General features: G+C 41.9%; 1 protein-coding gene across 8 annotated transcripts in view; it reads right to left on the bottom strand.

Moving 5' to 3' along the window:
- Positions 1–24,826, bottom strand: part of Tbl1xr1 (TBL1X/Y related 1) — a 139,179-nt gene that overhangs the window by 70,081 nt on the left and 44,272 nt on the right. The window contains exon 1 of one of the 8 annotated variants that reach the window (XM_017590991.3): positions 13,482–13,500. The exons of 6 other annotated variants lie outside the window; for them this stretch is intronic. The gene's annotated coding sequence lies outside the window, so the exon portion shown is untranslated. Of the gene's footprint in view, positions 1–223; positions 242–13,481; positions 13,501–24,826 lie in introns of those variants that run through there. One more of the 8 variants, XM_017590990.2, reaches the window with a different exon arrangement.

Here is a 24,826-nt window from a genome sequence, read left to right as displayed (position 1 = left end):
GACAGCTAATGATTGGTCCAGCTTGAGACCCATGCCACAAGAGGGAGTCTACCCCTGACACTGCCTGAAGGGTCAGGACACAGAAGCTGGTAGTGAGAGCCCTGTTATAGAACCAAATACCACTGGCCAAAAACGGGAAAAAAAACAAAAAACAAAAACAAAAAAAAAAAAAAGTCAATGAAACGATTCCTAATTATATTCTGCTATACATATAGATCAGTACCTAGTCCAACTGTCATCAGAGAGGCTTCATCCAGCAATTAATGTAAACAGAAGCAGGGAGACCCATAGCTGAACATTAGGCAGGGCTTAGGGAATCCTGCTGAAGAGGGAGAAGTATTATAGGACATGTCAAGAAAACCTAGAGAATCAACTGAAGTTTGTTCACAGAAGCACAAAAACTGAACGGAGTACTAGGGAGCTTCATGGGTCTGACCTAGGCCTTCTGCATATATATTACAGATGTATAGCTAGGTCTTCTTGTGGAACTCGTGGGGGGAGGTGGGGAGGCACGATGGGGACCTGTCTCTTGATTCTTCTGCCTGCTCTTAGGGCTCTTTTTTCCTCCTGCTGGGTTAACTAGTCCAGCAGTAGTATGAGGGGAGGTACCAAGTTTCACTGTAACTTGATTATGTTTGGTTGACATCCACAGGAGGCATGCCCTTTTCTAAAGAGAAATGAAGGAAGCGTGAATGGTGGGAGGGGTTCAAGGGTGGGATGGGAAAAGGGAGGGAAACTTGCAGTCGGGGTTGAATAAATGAAAGAATAAAGAAAAAAACTGTGTTTCATATGCCACATCTAAAACATGATACTAGAAGGGATACTGTTCATCAGAGCAAAGTAAATTAGTAGGTAATACCAAACTGATGCCACCAAGAGGAGGGGTAGTCACAGTGTTGGCTAGAAAGGTGAGTTTACACAGTCAGTAATAAAGATCACTAAGCATTATCCTGAATAACCTAGGAAAGCCACAAGTCCCTTTGGGTTTGTTCCTCTGGTTCTACTACTCACTGAGCCAGGTATCCTGGCACCATGGCCACACTTACTGGAGACGCAGAACTCAGCATTAGAGTTACAGAAGGTCAGGCAGCATACACCAGTCCACTCACTGATCTACAGTTCTTTAAGGTATGTTATGTGTGAAACATTAGTTTTAGGAATGAGGAGATAAGGCACGCTGAGAAATATTCTATAGACAGCACTACTGAGTCCCAACAAAACCTAGACGCCACCAGACTCTGGTTGCCTTAGGGCTACTCACAATAAACATCACTTATTTTACTATAAAGTACAAACTTTTAAAAAGGATTTCTACAATGTTTATTTCTGTGTGTATGTGTAAATCTATAAATTTCTATAGCATCAAGGACAAGTCCATTTTCAGCAAACAACAGATAGAGAGACACAGTACACGTAATTCAACCTAAGCAACAGGAATTCCTAGCAACACACTGAAGCCCACACCACAATTTTGAGGTAAAGCAACGCATTTACCTGTGGCCACTTAAGTGCTGTGCAGCACGTTTAAAAAGCAAACACAAAACAATATTTAAACTTGTAGGGCAGACACATACTTGCAGAGACGTTACAAACATCACAGATGTGCTTTAACCGCAGGACAAATGAGAGCCAAGCTGTAGAGCTGTGTCCTGCCATCTGCCTTTTAGCTTTCATTTGTTTTCTGGAGACACAGTCTCAGTCTGCTCTGCAGCCCAGGTAGCTTATAATGTGTAATGCACTATGACCCATTTATGACTGGGTCTCTGTCAGCTTCTCCTCTACCTTGGCCTTCACTCCTCTGTCGCCGCCTCCACGTGCCACTGACATTCTAATACTAGAAATGCACTGTGCAAAAAGGTTCTTCTCTCAAACCTAGCCCCATTCCTGCAGAGTTCAACCCACAGCAGCCTGGTCAGGACCATCCAAAGGGAGGGCGCTCCCTCAGCATACCTCTCTTCCCATAGCCGTCTAGCATGACTGCCCAGCCTTTTCTATACATCAGGGCCCATTTGTTAACCTTGCTATTCCTCTATTAACTAAGAATGGCAACTGGAAGATGTGGAGCTCTTTGGATTCACTGTTCTAACAGGACAGGTGAGGGTCTAGGCACAGACCAAACACACCAACTGAAGAGGCAGTGGCTGGCTGCTATTCTCATGACTTTTCACACCACTTCCAGAAGGTGGCAGGGACAGACTGACATTCCACTAACAGAAAACTAAAGTACACCTCATGAATTACAAAGCTAACTTTATAGACTGTTAAACTTCATTCAGTCTCCAAACAAAATAGTTGTTTTTTTAAATCGATTATCAGCATTTACCTAAAGTAAGTAATGCAATAATCTCAGAAAAGGCCTTTAGCACAGACATTGCAGCTAAGCGTCTTCCCAGTAATGCCACTAACACATAACCAGGTTTTAACATAAAAATTAGGCTTTTTATTTATGAAAAAAAATCTTCAAAATAACAAAATTATTTTGACTGGTTTCTAACAATAAATTCATTTGGCTCACTGATTTGAAACATGGCTACTGACCGACGAAAAGTACAAACACAGGGAGGAGCATGGCCTGAGTCCAGTAGCCTGTGCCACAAAGTATACTTAAAGAAAGCAGACAGCAGTTCCCATTCTGTGTGGAAATTCTGGAAGTCACATTTAGACCTGAGGAAAAATTAAAATCTTACCAGAGCTGATTGTGTTAAGATGGACACAGCATGCATAGCTGCAAGTTCACCCCAACTCCATAAATAAGAAGGTGAAGAAGATTGTATTAAATGAATTCCTGGGAAATGTCACAGAATTCCAAGTGCATTCCACTATTACATGATTTCCAAGATGATAAAAGGACCAATTCCAAATGGTGCCATTTTTAAGGAAGCTATATATGTAAATTAGCTCTAACTGATCCTTTCTCATTTGCTGATTTTAAAAAAATTATCAGTTACTTTCCTCACGTGCCTGACAATCCTCCAGGGTGGAATAAAAAGTCTTTGTAACAGTGTACACTACACTGAGCTCACAGTCACAGACACACACACACACACACACACACACACACACACACACGCACACACACACACACAGTGCTTACCAGACATCCAGCATAGGATGAGGTGGGGGTAGCTCCCCCTTCAGGAAGATTTTAGAGATGCAGTCTGGGCTCAGCTGCAGTCAGAAGCCTCAGTAAGCACCAGTCCTTGCTTTCACTTCCATTGTTATTCAAGTTACTTGGGGAAATTAGAGCCAAACAGTTGTATACTTTAACCTTACATTTTCTAAAACTGAACAATTTTTAAGACCAAAATCCATACAGAGATACCTAAGCACCTGGTTCAGTTGAGTCAATCCTGTGGGGCATGAAGCAGCTGTGCCTTCCATTGAACATAAAAATAAACCACCGCGTACAAATAGAGCAAAAGGTTACCAAAGACTTCAAAAGCTGCCTGCTCAAATTCAACTACAGCAAAGTTTCTAAATTAAAGAGTGGTCAACTGTGAGTCAAGTTTGTTATTAGTTCCCTCTCTCAACATTTGGGAGGTAGGATCAGCAGTTCAAGGCTGGCCCTACCACATGAGACTCTGTCAAAACAAACAAAATTAACAAGGTCAAAGTTTAGGTTGTATAAGTTTTAGGTTTCAGCCAGGAATGCTGGCACACACCCATAAGTCACAGGCAATACAGAACTATTCAGACCATATCTCAAAAAAAACAGGAAAAGGCTTCAGTTCACTGTAACAGAAGTTCAACAAACGTTTGCTGTTATTAAAAAACAAGAACAATAACAAAGAATTTCAAGATTCATGTAAGAAAAAGTCTATTACTTTTTAAAATGTGTGAGTACATCACTATTGTCCAGGTGTAACAAATTGCTCCTTTCCTCTTAAATTACAAATTAGTGGTACAGTTCACAATGCCTAAGAAATACTAGATTTTTCGTGGCACAAAGATATTATGTGTTATGCCTTCAAAAACAAAACAAAACGGTAGTTTACGGGAATGAAACAAACGGCCAGGGAAAGGGAAGTTACAGGAACTGCAGAAGTATCTTAGTTAAAAGTGGGCAGGGGTTAGTGAAACAGAGGGGCTGATACTGTCCCCACTAGACCACATTCTTCCCAAGCACAGCTCAAGTAGGAGTCAAAGTTAGCATCAAGACTGTAAACAGCTAATTAGACCAGAGCAGTACAACATCAGTGAAAAGGATACTGTGTGACTGATAACTGCTATGGAAACGCCTCTACAGACTTAAACCTACATCACTCTGGCTCCTCACCATGGTGGGTCACATATCAGATATTACATTATAATTCCTAAGAGTAGCAAAATTACAGCTAAGAAGTAACAACAAAAGAATTCCATGGCTGGGGGTCACCACAACAGGAACAACTGTATCAAAGATCCACAGCTTTAGAAGGTTGAGAACCACTGATCTAGGGTAAGACCTGGACATCACGTCAAAGCCTCTCCCAAGGGACCAGAGGGGTGGAGAACCACTGGCTGAAAGCAGGGAAGAGTAGACCACGAGGTGTCCTTGTTACTCTAATTATTATCCTGTCAGAAGTGGACCAGAAGGATGGCTTCTTTTAGTATCAGACTGTACAGTAAGCAGAGAAGAGAAATAGAGAGAGACACAAGTGACCTGACAGCTATAGTCACCTCATTTCAAGACTAATGATGAGGAACCAAAAAAACTCCGTGTCTCTCCAAAATTCAATTACGAAGAAAGCATAATAAGGACCTTTCAAAGAGGCCACAGAAGAGTACAAAACAAACAAGATACCATGGAGATCTTCTAATAAGAGGCATAAAAGGAGACACAACATGAACTATTTTAATTTGCAGTTAGATACAGACACAGAACTGAGCTTCTGCAATGAGCACGATCTTTAGCAGAAGTTAAGGAAAGGTTCCTCTCTCTCTTTCACAGTGAATGAGAGTGGCAGGCACAGCACTTCCCCATCTGTCTTGGCAGCTTTGGAAGAAGCACTTAAGCATCACAAGGTTGCCCACCACATGAGCAGTTACAAGGTCAGGAGACAACACTAAGAAAGAGTTAAAGTCAATGGGGCTTTGTAAGGACTCAGGAGATGGGAGAGAAGCACAACCTCTGGGCCACAGGGCTTAGATTCTGAGGAGCACCAGGGCTCTGGAAAGATGCTGCTCTCTACCTGCATGCAGGCAGTCTGGCCTGGAGATGGGCCTTGGGCTGGTGTTAGCCCCAACTTCCCACTGGAAAGCACACCAGGACCGTTCATCCTCACAAAACGTTATCACGTTTCAAGCACTTGAATATTGTCTCTGAAATATCTGTTGTAATTTTCCATCTCCTACAAATAAAGCTGCAATCCCAGAGAGAGAGAGAGAGAGAGAGAGAGAGAGAGAGAGAGAGAGAGAGATAGATTGTGGAGGATATCACAAACAGTATCAAGTGCTACTGAGGATATACATGTCAGAAATGTTTCTGTTAATTGTTCATATGTTCAATTTGAAATATTATTATTACTGTATAAATGATGTGTGTGCAAGGGCACATACCCACTCAAGCCACAGTGGTCAAAAGTTTATAATCTTTAGGGGTTGGTACTTTCCTTTCTGGCTCCCAAAACTCAACTCAGTTTGTCAAGAATCCATTTATTACTTGAGTAATTTTATCAGTCTAACTCTAAATATTTCCATAAAAGTATTCTAACATAGTTTTTAAAGACTTCAAAAATTTTCCCAAGACATGTGATACTAGGAAACAGGAAAATGTCACTAAAAAAGAATAAATGTGCGGTCAAATAAGCCCTAAAACAGCTTAGACAGTAAACATTTTTTGAATAGCAACAAATGCTTGAAGCATTCCCAGAAAACATTTATACCTATCACTACTACTTTACAAATATTTCACTGGTAAAATTAAGACAACCAAAGCTCTTTCAAGTGTGGAACCCCACCCCCCACCCCGCCTGCCTTGGCCCCGTTCTGTGGGATCCCCCTCAACTGCGTCCCAATGTGCATTAGAAAAAGATGAAGAGTAAGAAGAGAGACCTGTTCAAAAAATGTGCGGCCCTAGGATCCTAGGGAGGCTAGCTGGACTTCTTTTACTGGTAAGTTCCTTGGAATAAGTCCATGCCTCAGTCACTCCTACAACATACTGGGAGATGGTAGGCAGCACAAAGACAGGACAACAGACAGGCTTGAACGGGGAGAGAAGGGAGATTCTGGAAATGAGCCAACCTAAAAAAAAACATCCTTGAGAGAGAGGGTCTCAGTCTGGGGCTGTCTAAGAAATATTCGCCCACACATAGCTCAGGTTCATAACCACACTCTAGGCATAGCCTGCAAGGAAGCTTAGCCCTTGGGACAGGCTCAGCTATAACAATGTGCTCAGGAACCTTCCTATCACTCCGCACCCATTCCCCCAACTGGTGCCAGCACCAGTATACTCTGTGGTGACACTTCTAATTTGAGAGTTCTAAAATATAAGACACAGTCTTCTGTTCACAGGAGGAGGAACTAGGCACCTTGGTCCTCTTTCCACGCTGGCTCTGACAAAACAGCTAGGTACTATCTACTGTCTCATCTCCTCAAAATATACCTGGATTTGATTGATCGGCCTGAGATCCTCTGAAAGCTTCTAAAAATAAAAAGGTGGGCCCACAGAAGCTACACCTTCAAAAGAAAAGAAAAGAAACTATCCCTTGCCTTCTGCTACATAGCCCAGAATATGTTTAATTAACAAGAAAATGTTAAGGTTGGGGAGAAAATGACTCATCTAGTTAGCGAAGGTACCTGCTGCCTGATAGCCTCAATTTGATCCCCGGACCCATAAGAATAAATGATTCCTACAAGTTGCCCTCTGATCTACACACACACACACACACACACACACACACACACACACACACACCAACAAAACTGAAATTATTTCATAAATAGCATAGGAAAAACTGTTTCAATGAGAAGTTGAAAATTAAACACAGTTTAGCTTTATATAAGTTATGTTGTGCATTAAAGGACTAAAGCTAAGAGACAGAAGACTGTTCTTCTAGGGGTGACAAAATAAACATTCTATACAGGAAAGTTTGCACCAGCCTCCCAACCAAGTTCAGTGAGACTCAGTAGTCCCAGACCAAGATCACAGCACTGGCAGGCAGCAGAGGGTCAGAAAAATCCAGATCATCTCTTCTGATTTACCCTCCAAAGATCATTTCTAGGAATCTTTCCAGAGGCTCAGTTCTCTAAAACATTATCCCAGAAGATTGTAAAGCATCACTTCACTGAGGTAAGAAGCCCTATGCTCTGATTCTCCCAAAGCAGGACGGAGTCAAAGAGAATCTTGCAGTCTCTTCAGCAGAAACCTTGGGACTGACTGGGATCCTAAAAGCAACACATACAGTCTTTCACCATTTACCCTACCTAGCCATCTGGATACTTTTGAGATACAATTTTACACAGCTAATTCATTTCTGAAATACTGTTGTCCACTTACTTAAAACACAGAGGGAAATGAGAGACTTCATATCAAAGTTCTATTTATAACTGTCTTTGCTCTGTTACTACAAGAACTTCATAAGACCATTACCACATTAGAACATGGTATTTAGTGGTAACTCCAATCTTTGTTCCAGGAGTCATTGTATTTCAAATTTGCCTCTAGAACTAAGTATGAAGTATCCCTTACATTCCTCAGGAGAGAGCTGTATTTCTATTCAGTTACCCAGCCCAAAGGTGAGAAAGGCATCCAACTTTTCCTGTTTGCCTGCCCACTCACCGCCAAGCTTTGTCAATTCCCTTTCCAAACATCTCAGAGTGCTTCACTTCTGCAACTCTGATAAAGTCTAAAGGCCAAATTATTTTGAAGAGGCACAACACCCAAAACGTGTAATGCGATATCACTGGTATCTAAACTTCGAGTTCTTTAAATTTTGAGGCAAACTGTCAACAGAGGGTTTCATAGTTATGATAATGCTTAACCATTCATTTAGTTACAACAGTTCAGGTGCTACTGTTAATGTAATCTCAATCTGGTTCAAAGCAACAGCAATGTGTGCACAAATAGTTCCCCTGCTCTTCCTTGATGATGGATGACACAGGCTGAAGCAGAGCCTACCGAGGGGAAAGGGAGTACACTGTTGTACTTTCTCCTTAAACTGTGCACCTCCCAGCAGCAGTGGTCAATTCTAAGTCATTGTAAGCTGCCCATCATGGGTGCTAAGGACTGAACCCATGAGCAACAAGTATTCTTAACTCCTGAGCCACCTCTCCAGTCTTCCTTCCCCACAGATAAAAGGAATGGCACCATGCTGGAAAGGCCACTTCAGGAAATCAGACAAGTGAGGACATGTGGATCTTCCTTCATCATGACTTTCTAGTCCCAAAGTCTTAGACTGGAGAGACAGTTTCTTTGTTGACAACATTATACAGCTCAAGAGCTTACTGCAAAGCTGGTCACCATTTTCACTGTCTGCCAGATTCCCTGGTGGTTAACATGACAAGGAATGCACAAGAAGACAATCACATCGCTGGTTTCCTCTTCTACTCCTCTGGCTATCTCAACATTTTATGTGCGTGTGCCAATACTAGGCTGTTTTACCTGTGAAGCTTACAAAGTACAAATGTAAACATAAACACTTCCCTCACAATTTCCCAGCTGTATTAGTGCACATTACTATAATCAAAAACACATTTAAATGCTTCCCTTTTCACAGATCCATCTAGTTTTTTTTTTTATTTATTAGTTTCAATTTTTTTGTGTTTGTATACTTGTGCATGTACATGAGTGCAGGGTGGGGAGGGGGTTTAAAGACCAACTTTCAGGAATCAGTTCTCTCTTTCGACCCTGAGCTCTGGTGTGGAACTAAGGTCATCAGGCTGCTTAACTCTTTATTGAAGGCCTTAGTTCAGCCATTCTCCACACAAACTACTAGGAAATCAACAGAAAAACCTTTGTTTTTCTCTCATGTGTGAGAAGGGAACCTGAGAGCTCTAGCACTGGTGAAAGACAAAGCAGCCTGACAGTTCTCTGCCTGCTCTCTGCACAGACACAGAGTGCAGTGCTGTGCACAGAGACGACAGTGAAAACAAGTGTCTGAGCAGATGTGTGGCAAGATCAGGGAACTGAGGTGTGCTTCCTATGCGCTAGCCATGTCTTTATCTTAGATTTCTGTGTGGTGAAAAACATTGGTCCACTCTTTCTAGAACCACTGATGTGATTTGGTAAGGTACCAAGCAACATACCTAATGTACAGGTTACTGAACACAAAACGGGAACTTTGTTCTTAAACTCAGTTGGATATAAGCATTCTGAAAATCTCAGTAGAAGAAGCAGGATGGAACATTATTATGGGCCCCCAAACTAAAAAGTTCAAAGTCATCCTGGGTAACACTGAGACTTTTAAAAAATTAATAAATGAAAGTAAGCCATTATACAAATGGCCATGAGTAGTGAACTAACCAAACCACCTTTTAAAAAACCTTTAAAAATTACATTATTAAATAGTATTCCCACTTCTTGGCTCCTAGACACTAATAAGCAAATAAAGCATCTGTGCATAGGGGCCGGAGATAGGACTCAGTATCTAGGTTAGACCATTTGTTGCTCTTGCAGAAGACCCAGGTTTAATTCCCAGCACCCACAAAGTAGTTTGAAACTGTTTAAAACTCTAGTTCTAGAGGATCCAATGTCTTCTTCTGGCCTCTGAGACACCATGTATGCATGTGGTACATACATATATGCAGGGAAAACACTCATACACATAAATTTTAAACAGTGCCTTGACTTCTCAGTGCCTTGACTTTGGCCTTGATAGTCACCTGGAGTTCTCCAAATATTGCCTATTCTCTCATCTAAAAATGACATAAAAATAATTTTAAAACATTAAAACAGAAACCAACTTGCACATTTTCATGTAAGGTTGTGCTTATAGACAGTAAACATTCACTTTTCTAGATGTTGATTACTTGAACAAACTAAATGTACATCCAAATTTTGTCACGATGCATCTTCACAGGTAATAAAGGTGTTAACTGCTCCAGGCCAATTTCTAATTCATCCATTACAGTGACTATGCAAACTAGAAAAAAAATCTCCAAGTCCCACCTGGAGAGTTAATAAATTCTACTTTGCACATCACTAGGTAAGAAACATAAGGCAATACTGGCTGTTCATTCACAAGACTGAGAAGTAGAATGAAAAGCAAAATGGGGTCAATTCCAAGGTGCACGGCAATCCAGAGCCAGAGGTTCTCTCACCCATCAACACTCTGCAAGTCATTGCTATGCAAGATCGTAAGCAATCTGAGAATAGGAGCCTAGGGCCAGTGGCCACCTAGAGATTTCCCAAGTGTATGAATTGTGGCTTTCCCTTCTCCATTACTAGTTTTTATACCACCACCAGCCATAACCCAGTACTTATTTGTAGAATAATAAAGTAATGTCTGCCCTAACTCAGGCAGGAAGAAAGTAGGTGATTCCAGCCAGTACATAAAAGCCCAGCTTCTGCACCTTCAAAATTACTTCATTTCTTCAGTCTGTAGAACATTCACTCAACAGTCACTACATCATTCAGCAAAGGTTTCCTGAAATGCTGGGGCACATGCCTATGATACCAGTATTTAGGAGGCTGAGGCAGGAGGATCAGAATTCAGAAATAGCTTTGACCCTAGGAAGACCCTGCCTCAGAAAAAGGAAAAGAGAAAGGGAAAGAAATGAAGGTTCAGTCCACGCACCCATTACTGCTACAGTCCGGTTCTGAAGTCTGATTTTCCAGATCACCTGTGCTTTTCCCTGAAGTACAGAGTCTAATGGCTCAAACCTAATGAGGTCTCTACTTTTATCCAAAGATAAATTATATTCCTAGACAAAATTATAACATTCAAAATCATTTCATTGTTCAAAATCAGGGCCATAAAAAGAAGGTGAGAGAACAAGTTAAAAGACAGACCTTCGGGCTTCGAAAATAAATCTGTCTGTGATTTATCTTGTCAGGTGATTTAGTTAGGGATTTACTGCTATGAACAGACACCACGACCAAGGCAACTATTATAAGGACAACATTTAATTGGGCTGGCTTACAGCTTTAGAGATTCAGTCCATTATCATCAAGATGGGAACATGGCAGCATCCATGGTGCAGAGAAGCTAAGAGTTCTACATTTTCATCTGAAGGCTGCTAGCAGAATACAGGCTCCCAGGCATCTAGGATGAGGGTCTTAAAGCCCACACCCACAGTGACACACCTATTTTAACAGAGCCACACCTCCCAACTGTGTCACTCTGGCTGAGCATATTCAAACCATCACATCAGGCTATCACGATGTGCTATAAAATACCACACTGCTTGAACACTAACGATAGGAGTGAGGACAAGGGTCATGCAAGATTCTGGCTGCTGAAAACAGCAGTAAGGAAAACTCGAGGTATATTTTTAGTTAAGACAGACAAAATGTACGCATTTTAACGCATGCAGAGTGTCTTTGAGTGCAATGTCAACAGGAGATGCCAGACACAGCTTAGGGAAACAGGGATAACTCAAAGTAGAGTTTGTTTGAATAATCAAGTTAGCTGTTTGGTTGGCTAGCTGGCTGGCTGGTTTCTCCAGTTTTTAACTCTGTAAATCATACTGGACCTCAACTCACTACCTAGTCCAATGTAACCTTAAACTCATGGCAGTACTCCTGCCTCTGCCATCAAGTGCTGGGATTGCAGGTTAATAACATGGCTGATAATCAAGTTTGGAGGAAAAGGAAAGAAATTTCAACTGTCCTACATGTCGATACTCAGCAAGAAATCCAAACAAGGTGATTTGAATGAAAATATTCCTTATAAACTCAGACATCATTTCAACACCTGCTCCTCAGATGTTGGTGTTATTTGGGCTAACCTCGAGGAGGTGGAGCCTTACTAGAAAAAGCTAGGTGATGCAGGGCCAGCATTGGGAGTTCAATGCCTCACCTCACTTCCAGTTCAGTGTTTTTAGTAAGTGGTTAAGATGTGAAGACTCAGCTTTCTGCTCCTGCCACCATGAATGCACTTACAGCCATGTACCCCACTATGGTTCTAATGCTACTTGTGTCAATTCAGCTCCCAAAATTACAGGGGAACCAGCATAACCACCTCTAAGATGCTGCGGGTCCCTGCTCTCAGTTGGCTCTAATTGGTGAAATAAAGTTGCTGGCAGCCAGTGGCTGGACAGAGAGACAGAGGCAGAACTTTAGATTTCCGGAGCAAGGAGGCATGGGAAAGGAAGAGTTTGGAGAATCACCATGATGGGGAAGCAGGAAAATTGAGCTTGAGAGATGGAGAAGTGAGAGCAAACAGCCACATAAACGACCCAGGTCAGAGTGGCCGAGAAGGCTGTCCACCTGACTCCAGGCAACATAGTTAGAATATAGATTTTAGTAAGTAATAATTCAGGAATATCAGAGGGGCGAGTGTGTTACCAGTGGAGAGGTTTAGAAGTACCCAGCCATTGAGCTGCTTAGAACATATTAAAATAAGTGGGGTGTGTGTGTGTGTGTGTGTGTGTGTGTGTGTGTGTGTGTGTCTGTCTGTCTGTCTGTCTGTCTTTCATTCACAAAATGGAATTGGGTGGTATTGAGAAGCGTGTGCATTGTTGGCCAGGAGTTCAGAGTGGATTAACACACTACCACTTCACCACACTATAAAATACCACTTCCAGCCATGCATCTCCACCATGGGTACCACTTCCAGCCAAGCACCCCACCATAATAAACTCTTATTCTTCTAGAACTGCAAGCCTAAATTCACTCTCTCTTCCTTAGGTTGCCTTTGGTTGTGTCAATTTATCAAAGCAAAAAAAAAAAAAAAGAAAAAGAAATTAAGTCATACACCAAATTATCCTACTCTCAGAAACTCAGCCACTCATGCTCAGTGGTTGTGGCTGTTCTCTCCTTTCTCCATTCAATGGCTTGATTCCTGTTTAATTGTGACCTTATTTATTTCGATGGCTAATCTTGACCATCTGGAATTAACTAAAATCCAAAGGACTGGGCACACCTGTGAGGGGTTTTTCTTAATTAAATCATTTCAAATGGAAGGCCCGTTTCTGTTCTTGATGTGTGAGGTGGGAAGATCCACCTCTAATCTGGAGCTTGATGTGTGAGGTGGGAAGATCCACCTCTAATCAGGAGCTTGACATCTGGGCCACACCTTTAGGTGTCTGTCAGCCTCTATAAATGACATGGAAGAAGGAAGCTTATTCTATCTGCCTGCTTGCTCCCACTGACGAATCCATTCCTTCACTGGCATTAAACCCTACTTCTTTGGAACTTCAGCACATGGAAGCCCAGCTGAGACATCTAGACTGTGGACTAAACACGTACTGGATTCTTGGACCTTTCATTGGTACACAGTCATTGTTGAACTAGCTAGACCACAGTCTGTAAGACATTCTAATAAATCCCCTTAACAGACACATAGATGACTACACATACATACATACATACATACATACATGCATGCATTCATACATACCTATCCATTCTTTAAGTTCTGTTCCTCTAATGCAGCTATTTTCTTTTTTTTTTTTTTTTTTTTTTTGGTTCTTTTTTTTTGGAGCTGGGGATCGAACCCAGGGCCTTGTGCTTCCTAGGCAAGTGCTCTACCAGAGCTAAATCCCCAACCCCTAAAGCAGCTATTTTCAAGTTGTGAGTCTCAACCCCTTGGAGACAGGGATCCCATATTCATCATATCATATATTTACAATTCATAGCATCAGTAAAATTACAGTTAGAAAAAAGTTAGTAGAAACCAAATGATTTTATGGTTGGAGGGTCACCACAGCATAAAGGATTATAGTACCAGTAAAGTTGAGAACCACTGCTCTAGAGAACCTTGACATCTGTAGATAGATGAGTGGGATAAATGGTTAGCAAAAGGGAAGGCATCAGCCCTGGGACAGGAAGTCCTTCAAGGGAAAAGATATTAGCCTTTGTTCCTTAATAACCATAGGATGGATTGTTGAAACTGCTCCTAACTGGCAAGAGTCTTGCTGTGCTGTGCTGTGCTGTGCTGTGCTGTGCTGTGCTGTGCTGTGCTGTGCTGTGCTGTGCTGTGCTGTGCTGTGCCGTGCCGTGCCGCTGGCTTAGATATGGCTAGACAGTAACAGGGCTGCCCACTATGCAGTTTTTTAAATAAGTATCTCCAAAGCTGCTTCTTATTGCTCTAAAACCAATTATCATATTTAGGTTGTTGAGTCTCTGGATATTCTAAACCAACCACAAGCCAAAAAAACATGTCCAAAGAACTCTTTGGCCTCTTCACCTCATCTGTATTAAGGTCTAAGGTCAATTTTCTTCAGCTGTCATTTTCATTCCCTTTTCCTTCCACAAGCCTTAGGATTTATTACATCAAATATCACAGATACGAGAACAAGGCTACAGTTTCTCAAACAGAAAACCCCTTGGGGCTCCATAAGCCAACAGTCTACAAGACATCTCCCAATGCAGAGCAATAGACACCTAATCAACCTTTATGAAATACCTATGAGGGGCATGTTCCTACCTCACCAAGGCCAAGTGCCGTGCCTAATAATAAGATTATGGCAAGTCACAACAGTATAGATAGAAAACCATTGTTTGTTGTTACCACTTTCCAGCCACCTCTAACCTGGCTTCTATTTCTAATGGTGCCTTCTTTGTTTCAATTTTCCTGCTTTAGTGGCATTTCCCTTTCTCTTTACTATTTGGCCATGCATATCTTGAAGGTCATTTTTCAAGACGCAACTAACTCAGCTAACTGCTCAGACTATGTTCTGCTGGTAATATTCTTCCCCTTAAACAAATGCTGCAGTCCATCAAGCACTAACCAGAGCTGGGGAACAAGGTCCAAAAGCATGCAAAGACATTCATGTTTCACATTCTAACTGCCCTTCTCAACTCCTCTAAGACTATCTCCTGTACTAACCTGACCCTAACTCTCCACATCAAGTTTATCCAAATTGAACATGTCACATACAGGCCACACACATGCAAACTCCCCCATCACACTTTTTTCCACACATGTGTAACTCATGCTAGAATTTCTATTATTTACTTAACTAAAATCATATAACACTGAAATTTGTACTGTTGTCTCAAAAGGCAGAAACCAAGGCGTATTTCACAAATACTCTAAGACATTACATCATCTGTTCTACATCTACACAATTATTCACAACAGAGTGAAGATACTCGGTGCATGTTCTTAACAACCACTAAATTGTTTACTGAGAACAAGATTTCAAGACTTCTGGTCCAGATTCTTTGCATTCGGACTTCTATCTTCAACCATGAGTTCCCATGTCTATGTTAATTAAATTCACTAAGCTGAAACTAACTCTTAACTATAAGTCAATCAATCAAATATTCTCCACAAGAAACAGTCTTCACAATCACCAACGTGGGACCAACCGGGAACTACTGAGAAGCTGGCTTCACTAGAGGCCAGAGCTGCTGGTGCTCTATACCCAAGCACCAAAAAGAGAAGGGTACAGGAACAAGGAGTGGAGAGATAAAAGGGAAGAGAAGGGAAGAAGGAGGGGGAGGAAATGAGGGAAGGGTACAGGAACAAGGAGTGGAGAGATAAAAGGGAAGGGAAGGGAAGAAGGAGGGGGAGGAAATGAGAGAGGGAATGTACTTTGATAACGGCTAGTGCTAAGCAGCAGAAGCCTGAAAATTCGTGTATCCCTTATACACTTTCAAATTTTGTGTACTAATCATTTTACAATAAAGCTGTTCGTTGAGGGGGAAAAATCATCTCCTCCTTCCCCTCTACAGCCTCCCTCCACAGATCAGCCCAGCTGGGTTCATGTGTCTTTCAAGTTTTAGCCCCATTCTAAACACTACTTTTTCAGCCAGATACACAAATTAATGATGGAAAAGGCCTGTCTTATCTGGTGATCAACATACACTGCATGGTCCAAAAAAACTCAGTAACATCTTCCAGCCCTAGCCCTGAATCTGGCTTTCTTTGGCACATGGAAAACGGAACTTTCATAGCTGATACTGTTGCTGGGGTGTGAGAACCAAACGGAAAGCAAGGCAGTTGTGGCAAGTGTCTAAGTTTTGGGTTTTACTGCTGTGAACAGACACTATGACCACGGCAACTCTTATAAAAAAGAAAGCATTTTATTGGGGCTGGCTTTCAGTTCAGAGGTTTGGTCCACTGTTATCCAGGAGAGTAGCATTGGTGGCATACAGGCGGATAGTATGCTGGAGAAGGAGCTGAGAGTTTTGAATCCAGATCAGCCAGCAGCAGGAAGAAAATATGAAACACTGGGCCTGGCTACAGCATCTAAAGTCTCAAAGGCCATCCACAGTGGTATACCACCTCCAACAAGGCCAATAGTGTCAATCTCCATGAGCCATGGGGGCAATTTTCACCCAAAACACCACACCTCAAAGTACATTCATACCTGACATACCTTTTGATTTTATGAGTGATTTACAGAGTTCCCTGGAAACAATTAACAGAAAGGTATCACCAGAAACCAGAATTTCTAAAGGCCCCAGAGAGACAAATGTAAAGGAAACAAAATAAAGGAAAACCCTCACCCCATCCTACAGGATGTAGAAATGAAGACTAATCCCAGTGTTTCAACTGAAGGGAGTTAAAACCATGAAGTGTTTCAAAACCTAGCATGGTAGTAAGAAATCACATTCTGCTAATAGAAAACATAGTGATGTGTCTGTCTGCACTGACATCAGCTTACCATGACCAGGGCCCCTGAGGGAATGCATTCTACCATGTACAGCCAACAGAGAGACAGAAAATAAAATATCGCCTCTTGATGCTGCTGTAAATCAGGAGTTAACACTAACCCCCATGTCAAGACATCTATGAATTCAGATACAACTTTTATCACCTCAGGCTAGAGTAACAGAAAAGTGGTCCTACCAAAGTCAGCAAGGCAGGATTCAAACTCCCAACATACCATCCGTGTGCCCTCTAACACTAGTGTCTTCTTAACCCTAGTGGACTCAAACAAGATCTCTGATCTGTAGTACTGCCAGTGTGCCCATACTAAAGCCATGGGTGAAGACTCAACCTCACTGCAGAACTTTTCAAGGGTGAGAAAACAGCTATTTGATCAATGGCTTCTGGCTGACATTGCTGAGGAATGATATTCTTTTGAACAGTGGTCACAGCTACAAAACCAAGAACAGATCACCTACCACACCTGTAAAGAAGGGCTTGCTCAAACGTTAGTCTTACCAATCCCATCCCCTGAAGTCAAGCAATTAACACCAACAACTATACCTTCCAAATAAAGAGCTTATTGACCTGGAATGTGGGGTACTCTTTAACACAAATTCATTTAACAAGGTTGTAAAATATTATAAACAGGTACGGGGGTTGGGGATTTAGCTCAGTGGTAGAGCCCTGGGTTCGGTCCCCAGCTCCGGAAAAAAAAAAAAAAAAAAAAGAATAAACAGGTACAAAGCCACAGAACAACAGCATATGCAATAGGGTACATTCTGTGGCTTATCTTATAAGTGACAGCAGGGGGCTTAACGTTCTGGCTAACTCCAGGTGGGATGAAGACAAAAAAAAAAAAAAAAGTGGGCTTTGAGATTTCAGATGCTCAAGCCAGGCCCAGATGCTCTTCCTGCTGCCTGCTGATCCAGATTCAAAACTCTCAGCAACTTTTCCAGCACCAAGTCTGCCTGCAGGCCACCATGCTTCCTGTTGTGATACTAAACTTTAAGCCCTCCCCCCAACTAAATGATTTCCCATATAAGAGTTATTGGGGCCATGACGTCTATTCACAGAAACCCTAGAATGTTCTTTCAAAAACAAAAGAAATATCTTAATTAGTATATTTTTATATTTTTATCAACTTTAATGGAACCTCTGAGAACTCTTATCACTGAAAATAGTATTTTATTTTTTATCCCCCTGGACTGAAGGTAGGACCTCCAATATGCTAAGCCAGTCTTACCACTGTGACACAACTCCTGTCCATCTTTTATTTTTAACTTTGAGATAGGGTCTCACAAAATTACCACATAGCCTTGGGTTCCTCTGTATGGCCATGGCTGCAGCTGAACTTGTGATCCTCCTGGGTCAAACAGCAAGGATTATAGGCTGTACCGCCAGCTTAACTTCTTACTCACAAGTATGCATTACACAATTTTTGTTTATGTCTTCAAAAGTCTACTTTCTTCATTGTTCATACCTACAACATTTCAAAAAAAGTTTTTCATGCAAATTGTTCCCAGCCAAAAAATTCCAGGCTCTGCTCAAAATGAGAATCTTGAAAAATCTATGACAAGGAAAAATAACTAAAACTCAACAAGAAAAGATAAGTTTTACCCAACATATGAACAATTATTTCCAAAAGCTTTTCCTACTTAAAGCACGGCTCAGCAATAGCATGCTCGCCAAACCTATGACAGACTTGGCGTCCACCTTCAACAGAGCCAAAAACCAAACAAACAAACAAAAAACAAAAAACAAAAAAAAAAACACAAACAGGCAACAACAAAGGAGGAGGAAAGATTATCAAAGAAATATGCACGAGTGATCATAATTGCAAATAACAAAGGAGGAAAGAGTATCCAAAAAGTATCACTCTAAACTGATACATACACGATCATGATTGCAAACAAAGGAGGAGGAAAAGAGTTGTCCAAAAAGTATCACTCTAAAGTGATAGGCACCCCCTCATGATTGCAAAACAACAAGAGGAGGAAGAAAAGAGTGTACACAAAGTATCTCTCTCAAGTGGCAGACATGCACTCATGGTCCTAAACTTACTTTGAGAAACACAACATTCTGAACTTCAAGTCTTACAGTTAAAAATCAGATTCTTTTCTTTCTTTTTTTTTTTTGGGGGGGGGGGGGGGGACCTGAGGACTGAACCCAGGGCCTTGCGCTCTAGCAAGCGCTCTACAGTGCTCTACCACTGAGCTAAATCCCCAACCCCTAAAAATCAGATTCTTAGTCCACTCAACCAGTATCTCCAAAAGACAAATGGGCTGGGTTCAGATAGGGAAGCGCTTGCCAAGAAACCATAATTAGGGCCTGTGTTCATCTGGATCCCATTAAAAAACCTGTGAAAATGCAGTCTGGTGCTGTATGCCTACAGTCCCAGAAATGAAAAGTAGAGAAACGTAGACCCAGGGGTTGCTGGCCAGCAAGGGTCATCCCCTCTCCCTTTCCAGTCCTTCCAGTACACAGGAAACAAGATTACTTTGATCAGGGTAAAGGAATGGGCTCCGATGACACATAATGAAGTCAACCAAACACTGTGTCCTTCCAGAGTTCAGTCACTTGAGACAAAACCTCTTACTTCCCTTGCTCTCATTCCACTATCTGGCACAGTTTAAGTAAGGGTGAACCTTAAGGGGGAAAGCTCGACAAATGTGAGCTAACCTAAAAGGGAAATGGAAACCCTAACAAATGGCCTAGGGAATAAGCAGAGATCCAGGACTGGGCCTCTGAGCTAGTACACAATCCTCTTGTACTGACTGAAGTTACTTGAGTCTGCCTTACTGTAAGACAGCTTTAATCACTATCTCTTCTCTTGGATTCACTTGGAACTTTTAATTGGAGACTTGAAAGATAATCAAAGCAAGTATGTACTCAAACTCCTGGAAAGCCTGTCTTTCTCTCAGTTTCTCAGACCCGAATATAAATATCTGGGCTGCAGTTTTGAAGTTTGAAGGTAACAACTACAAAACCTATTTTAAGTTACTAGAAAACGAGCTAGAAGCAGTGAGGAATTGTTGACTGGTGCCTGTGCTCCCATTCCTGAAGAATCTGAGGTAAGAAAGATACACTTCAGGTCAGCCTAGGCTAAACAACAAAATCTGGTCTCAAAAGACAACATTCATGAGAGCCTATGGTAAAGGAAGTCAAAAGACGGTGCTGTGGTACAAACCAATTTTGTATGCATAAACAGCACACACCCTGAGTGTGAAATAAATATCACAGGAATAAGTCTTTATGGCCTGGACTAAGGCAGTGTTTTCTTAAACATGGCTAAATCCACCACTAACAAAAGGAGAAAATCAACTGGCCTGCCAAGTTTTCACTTCTTCAGTGGGCATAAGAAGGCACACCAGAGAGAAGATTATCAAATCGCTCTAGTAGGGACTTTGTACCTCAAATACAACTCAGAAAGAGGCAACTGTAAATTGCAAGCAGGTACTCCACAGAACGTGCAGAAGCTCAGTGAGAAGAGACTCTACAACCCAAAATGCCTATCAGTACCAAGAGTAATAATATGGGAGACTAAAACTCAGAACCAGTTGCTGAGGTGGGGTGGACTAATGCTGGTGGCTAAATCCTTACAAGGTTGACATCGTAAGTGGCAGGTGCCAAGCTTTTGAAAAAATGAAAATACACACTCAAGGTATATGTCCTGCATGCACACATTACTAATTACTGCAATAATAACTCATTCTAAATTCTAGGTGGGTTCATGCATCACAACACACGGCTTTACACTCGGCATTCATGAGGCAGAAGCAAGGGCATATCTATCAGTTTCCGCAAGTCTGATCTGCACTGCAATTCCAGGCAAGCCTGGGCTATATAGCAAGACTGCCTCAAAAATAAATACAATGAAAGAAAAGAATGGTTAAGAAACAGTATAATGTGGGAAGTAGACACGCTAGCAACTCTGTCTTCACGATGATTAAAGTACCTCCCTGAAGTATTCAAGTTTTGGACGTTCTAATTTAAATCAGGCTTTTTAAAAAAAAAAAATACGTATTTTTATTTTATGTGCACTGGCATTTTGCCTGCACATACATCTGTGGGATGGTGTCAGAACTCCTAGAGCTGGAGTTACAGACAGTGGTAAGCAGCCATGTGGGTGCTGGGAATTAAACAAACCCTGGTCTCCTGGAAGAGCAGCCAGTGCTCTTAACCACGGAGACATCTCTCTAGTCCCCTAGACTTTTACATTTAAAAGTGAGAAATTGTCCTTAGGCTGCTGAGAAGGCTCTGCAGGTAAAGGTGCTTACCATCAAGCCTGATGACCTGAACTTGACCTCTGAAGTTACTACCCATATGGTAGGAGAAAAACCAATTCTTGAGTTGGTTTCCAACTTACGTATATGCTGCGCGCGCACACACGCACGCACACACACACAAATGTAGTTTTATTGTTTTTTAGTAATTTTTTAATCAAAATTACTCTTCATAGTGACATGATTTTATACTTACATAATCAGCTTAAGAAGAATGACTTCTATAATGTGTGAAGTGGTTTAGTAATTGTACTGACCTAATAAAGTTGGTATGACAGAAAGCCCACTTTAAAAGAATATCAGGACTGGGAATGCCTGCTCCTTTGTAGAGGCAGGAAGGCCTGCTTGAAAAAAAAAAAAAAAAAACACAGCTGGATCCCACCAATGACATTTTTAACATATTACCAGGAGCTCTAAATTCTACAACTTATCCTTTAGAGGATAAAACATGCAATGTTAGGAATACAGCAATCACTTTTCAGACTTCATTTAACAAACAGGTGTTCAGTAATAAAATTAAGATACAAGGCAAGCAGCCTAACTGTTGTATAGGCCACAATCCAAAGACTGCTGAGCTGAATGAAGGTTGTGACCACTGTAACTTCAGAACCTAGATGCCCTTTGCACCCAGACACAGAGAAGCCAGCCCTCTGTGCACTACTCAGGGCTAAATAAATATCCATCCTGAGAATCAATGTTGACCAACCTGAGGATATTATAGGGAGTCATCAGTAAACACTGGGCACGCACAAAAATGCAAGCTATTGGTAACATATGAACTGGCTTAATATAGCAAAGCTGTATGTGTATCTTGAAAGAAATTACCATTCCTACTAGAATCTATAATGTTGGATTACTGCTCTTGACACAGGTAAAACTACCACCCTAGAAACAGGCCATTGTGGACATAGGAGCTCACGGGGAGACGTGAAGTGGTTGCACAGTGTGATGGGGTTCAGCAGTAAGAGTAAGGCCAGGCACTGCTATTTACTCAGGTGTTGCCACATTACACTGGAATGATATAGCCAATCTCACTGATCTACCAGCTCAAGGGGAACTTTCGCTGCCAAAAGTGCAGGAGTACACATTGTCCTGGTGTGCAGCCACACTGAGGAGCAAGACATCTCAAATCTGTTGTTGAAACAAGATGAACAAACTACAGCAAGCCTTAACCACGCAGCTGAGAGCAGAGAAGCCGACGGCCCTGCTTTTCAGTCTCTAAGCAGCAGAGGAAGCAAGGTGGTGGGAACAGTGAGAAAGAAGTGCTCACATTCTAATTCAGAAGAAGGCTGGCAAGAAAACCCCTCTTAGCAATGAGACAACACCTTCACTGAACTGTTGCAGATTTGTGAGGTTTGACCAGGTTACTAGTCTGACAGGTTACCAGCAGACAGGACTACATAGTTAAGATCCTGTCTCTGAAAGCTACAGGCTGCAGTACAAATTAAGAATGGCCTGGCTGGCTGTGTCTGTGTTGTGTAGAAGTCCCTGAAAAACAAAGGTGCATAAACGTCATTAGATGCTACCAATGATGGCTCAACCTGACAAGGAGCTGCTGCTGTGGTGGGAGTATTCAAAGTCCTCCCTGAGCAGCAGCAGGAGAGGCTGCTTTCATGTCCATTTTTCCGACTCAGTGAAGCCTCAACTGGCCAGTTTCAGGAAAGCCCTGCGGCGACTGCTGGTAATACTGCTCTGATCCCAGGCTTAAGCAAACTGCCACGGAGACACAAGGTCTCACGTAAGTCCAGTACAGGCTGAGGCTCAACCAGCCAAGAGAGAAAAACAACAGACACTGAAGCAGAGGGTCTTCTGGTGGCTGGGGTGGAGTTCAGGTTCAGTGATTAAATACCTAAGCAGCCAGATTTTGTTACCAGGCACTGAAGCCTTCAGTGTGAAGATCCAAGGTCACGATTAAGGCCAGACCCTGACCCTGTACAGTATGCAGGAGGTATAGACTAAAATTATTCATAACCTGATCAAAGACAGTATGTTCCAGTACCAATCTAGGGTTCTTCAAGGCAACATTATCAGAGACCACACTGAATGAGTTAGTTACTCTAAGTGAAACTTCGGGAGACCCCAGCTAAATAGCGGACCTGAAAATACAGTCAATGGCATGCTGCCCACCCTGCCGGCAACCAAAGACATTAAGAGTCAGTGAAGATCTTGTGAAGTTCTCCCAAGGGGTTATAGAAGACAAAATTCAGTATGTGCCTTCTAGGACCACTGTGTGAAACCCCAACTCACAATACGGTGACTATATTCACATACAACCCATCCTGTTAATCCACATCTGTGTTTCCACCTGTCTCAGATGTGAACGAAGGTGGAAAAAAAGCTGCCCAACCATCCAAGTGTCAGAGCCTCTGGTGCACATCCAGAGACTATCTCAGCCCTGTCCTGATAGACCTGAGCCCAAAAGATACAGGCTCACTGGGACAACAAAATTGTTACTGGATTTGTTCCTTAAGCAAAATTCATGGGTCTTTCACCTACGCACCAAATATTAATTAACATCAGGCTCAGCTACATTTTAGAATTAACAACTTACCTAATCCCTGAGTCCTCAAGATTAATCCACCAGAGGAAAAAGATAAAGAAATCTGGCAGTGCTTACTACCTGCCTCAGCTATAGCACAAACATGTTTTTATTTGTTGAACAAACAAATGGCTAAAAAAGAACCAAATGAAAGGTGAAAGCTGAGGGCTGAAAACAATGGGCTGCCCACTAACATAGAAGAAATCCCTGCTTTGTTCACAGGAATGTCCCTGACCCCTAGAAAGGGGCTAACCTGACCTACGCTGTATCTCAGTGTTATCACAAAGCTCTTCCTTTCCTTTTTAAAGCTTCTCTTGTAAGAAAGAAGTCAATCTTTTGTAATATATTTAGAAATTTAATTTTAAAAAAAGGCAATCTGTTTTTGAAAAACCAGAAGCTTAAATACTGCCAGGGCTCTCTCAGTGCTGTCTAGCTCAACTGGCATGTTACTACTGATATGCCCGAGAGATGCCTTGAGCCTCTCCTCCATGATGTCCATGGCTAGAAGTACCTGTCTCCTTCAAATTTCACTCAAACTCTCACATCTGAGCTGATAAGCATCCTTTCTCAGGGGCTTAGGTGTTACATCCTGCCCACTGAACCCAAGTCCACAGTCTTCGTGCCTTAGAACTCCTAGCACAGCCCCACAACACTGAAGCACGTGTTCAGCACACATACATACAAAGACATAGTAATGTATCCTTGGGTACACCCCAGAACAACAACAACAAAATTCTGACAGGCCTTAGCAGAGAAATCAAACTAAATAAAACCATCTAGTGGTATTTTACATTAAAGTCTAAGAACACCAGAATGGGTAGTTCAAACCTCACGTTAACAATCACAATTCTTTTGAACAATAAATGTGTATAAAATAACAGGCTGCTTGTTTTCCAGATTATGTGAATGACAAGGCATGAATGCATTAAATATCTTTGGATGCAGCCCGGTAACCTTAGTCTCCACTCAGGGTATGGAGCTAGCTAGATTCCTGTAAGAGTAAGGCCAGTCTGACTACACAATGAGTTCCCTGCCAGCCAATGACACACATGCACTGATGGGCACCTGAGTACTAACATCCCAGGTTGTCCTCTGCTCTCCACATACATGCCATGTGTATATGAACACATGTACGCACACACAAACCTAGTTAAATGAGTTACACAGTGATTTCCTAGGCCAGCCAGGTTACAGCCCTGTCTTAAAACACGAATAAACACTTCTTTGCCGTGGGCTGTGTCTCAACATGCTGTGGCCTGAGTACTATACAGAGCTTCAGTTTGTGTTCAATTTCCACAAATTCCCTTCAGAACAAGAAC

The sequence above is a fragment of the Rattus norvegicus genome, chromosome 2 (assembly GCF_036323735.1).
Source record: "Rattus norvegicus strain BN/NHsdMcwi chromosome 2, GRCr8, whole genome shotgun sequence".
In the NCBI taxonomy this organism is placed as follows: domain Eukaryota; kingdom Metazoa; phylum Chordata; class Mammalia; order Rodentia; family Muridae; genus Rattus; species Rattus norvegicus.
Note: the sequence above shows the minus strand (reverse complement) of the source record. Positions and strands in the feature narration are given on the sequence as shown.